The sequence below is a fragment of the Cupressus sempervirens genome, chromosome 7 (genome assembly GCF_028749045.1).
Source record: "Cupressus sempervirens isolate cs-2001-9-10 chromosome 7, ASM2874904v1, whole genome shotgun sequence".
NCBI lineage: Eukaryota > Viridiplantae > Streptophyta > Pinopsida > Cupressales > Cupressaceae > Cupressus > Cupressus sempervirens.
In genome coordinates, this window is record NC_143124.1 from 172,414,323 (window position 1) to 172,422,407 (window position 8,085).

The window sequence follows — 8,085 nt, forward strand, 5'->3', positions numbered from 1 at the left end:
CCCCAACCTTATTCTGGGATAACTTCTTAAGTGGGTATTGCTTTAGTGCTTCTCTACTATTTGTTCCTAGGTTGGATAAACTCACATTTATGCCGACCTATCTTCCTTTGTATCTTTATGAGTGCTTTAGCTCTTCAAATTTGAGATATTATTTTATGCAGACAATGTTATTTCCATATTTTATTCTCATAAAAGGGTCGATGTTATTTTTTGGGAACCGCATCTTTGTTGGTTATGATTCCATTTCAATTGGTTTCTTTGGGTACTTATGATTTTGAGATTTTCTTATCACACTCTAGTTATGGATTAAGGCGCATTGGGTATTCTTTGGCTATATACTTCTCCTCTAAAATAACAGAGCAAAGCATGGGCTTCCATAACTAATTATGAGTGGCTTTTCCCTTTATCCTTTTTGACTTGGCTCTTGAAGCATAAGGGTCATCCCATCACCCAATTTTGGTACCTAGAATGGGCCTTGTCAATCTTCACAGACACGGGGATGGTGATAAGCGGAGCCATCTATAACCCACTTTGATTCAGGGCTTACAACTTTGCCCATATTTTTCTTTGTGTAGGTTGAACGGATCTCTATTTTTCCTGTCTCCTTACTACTCCCTCCACCTACCCCTTCTAGAAGGATGATGAGGCTTCCTTCCCCTCTTTCCCTTCCCTTATGCTTCTAAGCTCTATTTGTAAATAATTAGCCTTCTTTGACAATGGGGTATCTTATTATGAATATCTGATAAATCAGTCGAGGGCTCTCCAAGGCCCTCACACTGTCTATCTTTGTAATTAGCTCGAAATGTGTTTTATCAAAGTATGGGCTTCAATATAAAATTAGTATTGATGTGGGACCCTATGATGGTTATTGGCTATGGATAAATATGGTCTAGATTTGCATTGGCTTGGGGTTTCTCTATATCAATTTATCTATATTTTGGTGGTACAGTGCTCTTACGGCCCCTACGTAGCATAGTTTCATGGTACCCTTATGGGTATTATTTGTGCTTACAATGGTTTTAATATTTGGCTCTTTACATATCTTTAGAGTGATAGTAGGCTTTATTAGGCCTTCAATGTCTCATCTTGCAGGATCTTGAAACATAAGGGTTAATGTCCCCTTACTCTAACTATCATTCTCGCTCCCTGCAGAGCTTCTTGAGTGAAGGGAATGGATTATGAATTGGGAAATTATGAGCTTCTTGAAGCCCCAAAAATGCTTCTATGGTTCTCCTATCTCCATTTCCCCCCCCTTTGATCTTGAGCAGGGGCATTTCAGCCCACCCTTGCTTTTCATTTTCTAGTGAGATTTGATTGAGGATATCTTCTTTCATATGGTTGAGAATGGGTTTCTAGCTAATTCCTTCCCTATTTATGTCCATATTGGCATTACAGAGGAACTCATTATGTAGGACTTGCTCTTTCCCTCATCTTTGGCATGCACTCTTAGAGATATTTGGTTTTCTATGCTTTACTACATTTTGTATTATATCTCAGATACTTTCATATTAATCTTCTCTAGTTGTATTAGTTAGCCCTTTTGGTTTTGGGAAGGGGTATCCTTTAACTGTTCATCTCCCACAATATATGGTACCTTATCTTCGTGTTGTTATGGTTGTAGGGGTGCATGCCTTATGAAGTTCTAGAAACTACTTGCTCTTGCTCTCCCTTTGTAACATATCTCATCTTAATTTTCAAATTGATAGGCCTTGGAGTTGGTCCCACTCTTGAGCACATCTGTAAGGGATGGATGCCAACTCAAGACCTCATTTGGGGTCACTTGTACAGGTGGTGTTTGACCTCAGCCATAGGTTTATGGCATTGTAAACCAAGGGTATGCCCTTGCTCTTATGTAATGGAGGATCCCTTCCCCTTGTATACAAGACTTCGGTCCTTGGCTAGACTAGGGGTTTTCTTCCCCATTCTTTTTTCCCTAGTACCCACACCTTGAACGAGGCAAAAAAAATGTTGTAACATTTCTTAATAATTAATAAAATCTAGCAATAGTTGTTTATCGATCAAATAATAATAATAATTTGCTAATTTCATATATAGGTAACACATTCATGCACAACATGCTAAGTACTATATATAGGTAACACAATTTCATTTTTCTTTTCTATGATTCACAATGAGATGTACATTCTCATTAGAGAATTAATTACACCCATTCTCTCTCTACTTCTCTCAATTAGTTATTTCTCTCTTATCACAATGATCTTGGAGTTAGAAAAGACTCAATCCCTTGGGGCTTGATGGATTCTTTGTCTCCTTGATCATGATAAGATTATCTCATGTCTTATGTTATACTTTACCAAGAGTTTGGATCAAGTCCATACTCTCACAAAAGAAAGGGCTAAATTTACCATCTTAAATTGAAATCACTTGAATTTAATGATGTTTTAGCACCTAATTAATGAAATATCATCATCTCCTTACATCTCTCATCCTTTGTTCCCTTTTCTTCTCATTTCTCCTAGGTGGAATTTGGGTAAGGCCTAATTGATCTTTTTTAAAGATCCTATTTTTATGACGTAAAGTTTGAGGTAAGATCTAATCACCTAGGTCCTCCATTTCCTTCATCCAATTACTCAAAATCTAATTTTCACATTATAACGATTATATTTTGCAATATGTACTAATTTTCAGGATTCAAGACCTGTTTGGGACCCTAACAGAGTCCCTAGGGCTTTGGGCCCTAGTTGGCAGGGACGTAATGCATCCCTAGCCTATCAAGGATGTAGTGTGTCCCTACCTAAGCCCTATATTTGGTCCCTTTCTCACATCTTGAGTCTAGATTTACCCATGGTGAAGATTTTGAGGTAAGTTGGCATGTAGGAGGAAGTTAATTCTGATCACTTTATAAGCCCATCAATTTGCTCCATTCGGCATTCACCAAGTTCATGAATTCATGCTTACTACATTCAAGCACTCAAGTTTTCAAGCATTCTTCAAGAAAAAAAAAACCATTGAAGATTGAGGATTCATTTGCATTTCTACAATTCAATTATTCAATTCAAGGTGAATTCCTAAACTAGGGTTTGACCAAGGAAAACAAAAATCATTTTTACTGCAAGTTTCAAATCTCAGAATGACAAATAGGTTATGGATTCAAATGTACCCATTTTGTCATTCTTTGAAACTGCAAAGTTAGATTAGAAATTAGACACAGTTGATTAGGGATGCACCACTCCCCTACTTCAGGAGAAAGTTGACCTTGCACAAAAGTTGACCTAGACAGATTGTCAAACGGTTTCTAGGTTATGTAGATTTGGTAGTTTTAGGCCTAGATTCGACATTGTTTGTCCATTTTGAGCAACACATCAAGTAAAAAATCTGATCTAGAGGTGAGATCTTTAATCCTTTTTGTTATTTTAGCATATTTCTTCTGTTAGAGTAATACGGTGTTTTCTTATTAATTCTATTTTATTTAAGCTAAACTTTAGGTATATAATAATTAAGGCTGGGGTCCCATGGATGCCAACTTCCTTAAAAACAGAGTTGTACCCATTGATACTTTTTAGGGAAATTTTAAGGTGACTCATCTTATGAACTTTGTAGGGAGAACTTTCACCTCCTAATTTTAAGGAAAATATTTCTAAATTATATATTTTGGTATTTTTTTAAATTTTTGATTAGAATAAAGTGTATCATTTTTTGACAAGTTACTAAATTCTTTCCTAAGTTGGTGGGGCTATTTCTAGCCCCACCCCATTTTCACCTGCTCAAAATAAGAGGCCTTAAAAAGTGGGGCTCTTATTTTGAAGACAAATATTTTAATTAATCTTGTAGCCCCCCAAAACAATTCCTATGGGACCTCTTGGACCTAAAAACTAGACCTATAGACCCCCCCATTGGGACCCCTGCCTAATTATTTATTAATTACTATCAGGCCAGCTAGGTTAGATTCTTGTTAGGGTTTTGATCTCTTTTATAAGGATGTATCTCCTTTGTAACAAAATACTTTTTTGATTCAATAACAATTTCTCTTATGGATTTGTGAATTCTAGCCTTTGTAGCATTTCTCCTCTCTTTCTATGATAGGTGTCAAATTTCTATCCAAATTTGGCTTTAAAGAGAGCTATCAAATGATCACCTCTTGTCAAATTTTCTACCCAAATTGGTCAAATGATCCACAAATGGTCTTGTTGGTATTTTTCCCATCAAAATTTGGACAAATCCTCATTGAGGTCAAACTTTTCACGCAAGTCTTGGTCTAAATAGACATTTAAATTTGGCCATCGTGGTCATAAAAAATTTGACCAATGTTAGTTGAAAAGCTTGGACCATCTGACCAGGATGCCAAACCCACAACGTTTGGTTGAAATTTTGATGAAGGTTGGTCAAAAGTTTGACCAACCTTGGTTAAGGTTTCAAATCAGCATCTACATTTGGCCATTGTGATCATTGAAACTTTGACCAATGTTGGTCGAAAAGCTTGGCCCATCCGATCAGGATGCCAAACCCATGACGATGCCCTTGTTACTGATTTGGTTAAAATTTCAATGAAGGTTGGTCGATATTTTGACCAACCTTGGTTAGGTTTTGACCAAGTTTGGTCAAAATTTCAAGTAATATAGAATATTTTTTTAAAACACCTAAAGATAAATATCCAAACTAATTAATAAGGACATCCTAGTTGGTGATTAGTCTGGATATTTATCTTCTTGTGTTACTTTGCATTCTAAATACCTAATCCATGAGAAGGTAGTCTATGTATCCTTACAACTCGGACTGTACAATATGTAAAGAAGAGTTGCAATGGTGAGAATCCACCATGAAAAGCTCCAAGTTAATGAAGCTCCTAGCAGGCCAAACCCAAGCTTGTAAATAGTTACCCAGCTTAGAAGAAGATGTAGCAGAAAAGTGGCTACAAGAATATAGGCAAGATGGGCCACTATGTTCTGAGCTAGTAGAAATCTCTACAAGGGACAAGTCAAAGCAAAGGCAAACAATTGAGGAATGATCCCTTTTGCAAAGATGGCTCCCTGAGAAGCTATTTCTTTATTCTTCACAATGCCATGCAATGCAGGCTCTGCAAATGTATAAAGTAAACTAAGAAGGATGGCAGTGGCATTCATTAGAAGCATAGATTGTTGGCATATGATTCCAAACATTTTGTACTTCTTGGCTCCAAAAGCTTGCCCACCCAATGTTTGTACTACACTTGACATTCCAATCTATGTTGTTCTCCAAATAATAAAGAAACTCACTATTATAAACTATTTGAACTAAATTCATAATTACTATAGAAAAAACCAGTCTTGGATTGTCTACAAATTCTTCAAAATGGTACTAGCCAAAATTCCATAGGCAAATCCTTGAATTCCAATATTTTCTATGGAAGCTCTTGCTAATTCCAACTCCCCCAAGCGACCTGCAAACATTTGGGAAACAATGGAGAGAAAAAAGTTGAAGAACATGATGAGTATTGCAGGCCCTGAAAGAAGCCATAGGTTATTCAATTCTTATAACACTCATCTTAAGCAATTGGGTCACTCATTTCTATCCTTAGCTACATAATTTGTGATGTGGGTACTTCTCTCACTCATTGAAATGGATTTCAATGTGGTTTTAGCTACTAAAACTCGAAAACACAAATCTTCCAAGAACTCTCTTTTTTCCCGATTAGATCTCAAGTAAAAGAAATATCTAATTTGGTAGTTGGCTAACGTGAAGAGAAAACAGGTGGCACACTCCAATCTCTAGTACTCTTAATGTCATACAATTAATTACAGCAGGACACCTTTATTGAGTCAGAGACCCCTAAGGTATAAAGTGAATCAGAGATCCATAAGGTATAAAATTCTATGCAAGGTCACAAATGAGTCAATTTTGTATTGGATATGTTCATTGTAAGCCATTGGACCTATTTGAGGTGCCAAGTAGGCATGTGGTAGCATAAAATGTCAAAAATGCAAAAAGTTGTAAAATGTTGCAATGTTGTCAAAAATGTTGCTCACAACACTTTCTTGCAAAATGACAATTTTGGAATGTGAAGGGTCATCAAGATTGTACGCTTGGATATGAGTCTTTAGGAAGTTAAAAATTCATTCTCATTGCATATAATATGCAATCCTTTGTAATGAAGAGCAATGATGGAGGTAGGATGGTGATTTGAAGGTTAATGTAATGTGATAGTTTTGGTTTGTGGTGCAACTTAGGTTGTACCTTGTTTTTTGATTTTAGAACTACACTTTTTCCTCTAGATCTTGTGGACATGATTCTCAAATAGCCTTTAGATAGTTGAATGCATATTCCTATATTGATTGTGTATACATTTGTCCACTATTGTTATTCTTTATATATTGGGTAATCTGTAGGTATCTCAATGCATCCATTACTCATGTTTCCACCTTGATTACACAAGATCATGGTTTTGAAGTTAGGAGTAGCAGTAGGTTAAGGTTCTCATATTTTTTGTTCCATTTATTTCAAGTTTTCACCATGGCCATGACTGAAAAAAGGTGCTAAGCAAGACATTCCTTATGTGTCCTACTAGAAATATCTACGAATAGTAAAACAGAGTTGAAGAAGAATGTGATAGAGGCTTGGGTAAGGTTTGCAAGTGTGTTAGAGATGTTGCATGCATTCAAGGAATGTTGAAGAACCCATTGGAAGAGTTGGGTAGGTGATGCAAGAAACATCATTGAAAACTTAACTTCCTTCATCAAGGATCTCACATGATCCATTACAAACACATTTCATGTAGAGGCATAGCCTTGTTCAAACTATTCTTAAATGACCCTTAGTATGGGTTTGAGGAATCTAATGCCTACTATAAACTTCAATCAATTAATCACTTCCACAAACACATTATCTATCTCCAAAATATTTTTTATGGCAATTTAAATTGATTCAAACTAGTTCATCTATCACTAATTTACCTTCACTAATTCATCTCAGTCTTTTGACCCATCTCTTAGCATTTAGTCTTGAGTGTTGAGGCTCTTCCTTTCTTTTGGTTGTTCTTTGCTAAGTCTCCATCTCTTCCACAAACTTTCCATGTTTCTTTGTCTGTCATACTATCCTACACATGCACTCATTCATTCTAACAAACGACAACATACCCATCAAGGGTACTACTTAATATTAGGGAATACACATGCTCCATCTTTGATTATGAATACAATTAGAACAACTTACAAACACCTTATACAAAGCATCTTCAACAAACAACACCAAATGATGAAAAACTTAATGCATTGAAAAGAGTAGTGGGTCTAGTTTCAAATAAACCTAGAATACCAATTTTCCATCAGGTAAATCAAGAGGAATATCAAACCCTTCATAAACAACTTCATTATTGAGGGTTTCAAGTTAGTTTCAACAAAAACTTGTGGATCTTCTTCTATTCTCCATGGCCCAATCTCCTAATGGTTTAAAAAAACCCTTAATACATAATATTAACATTCCAAAACAATAAATCCCAACATGCAACAACCGACCACTGTAAAACGGTTATAGCAGTGACTATCATGATTGGATTTAACTGTCTTAATGAAGAGTTCACTATCTTAACGAAGAGTTGAAGAGCCAAGATTTTGGAATTTATCTAAACATGCTAGAATATTCTATAGATTTTTTGTGCTCAAAGAACATATAATGAAAGAAGGTTCTAAACAATTGGAAACTAAGGTTGAAAGTAACTCTAAAACATATCTTTGATGCCTCCATAATTCCAGGTAAGTATCTGTTGTTAGTTTCACATCTATTTTTGCCCCTATTGTTTATACTATGACTATTACTATTTTTTAGTATTTCTTTTTAAGTTCTTTCTATAAGAATTTTCCTTAGGGAAAAATTCACCCAAGATCAAAGAACTCAAGCACAAGCACAACAGTACACCAAAAAGAGTATGATCAGAATATCGATATGTATTTGATTCAATGTGAAAGTACACTAAGAGTGTCTGTATATAAAGGCCTCTAGAATACATAGGAGTCAGCAACATGATAAGTCATACAACTAGGCACATGTCCACAAGGTGTGGGTTATCCTCCATTAAGCACAGGAGTAAGTGCGATGATGAGAGGATAAGCCTACAAAGGTATAGCACACAAAATAATGTTGTAGAAACCATTT

At 35.7% G+C, this 8,085-nt stretch overlaps 1 pseudogene; it reads right to left on the bottom strand.

The window, feature by feature from the left end:
- Positions 1 to 4,646: 4,646 nt before the first annotated feature.
- On the bottom strand, positions 4,647 to 5,552 carry LOC149546069 (protein DETOXIFICATION 41 pseudogene; annotated as a pseudogene).
- Positions 5,553 to 8,085: the final 2,533 nt, after the last annotated feature.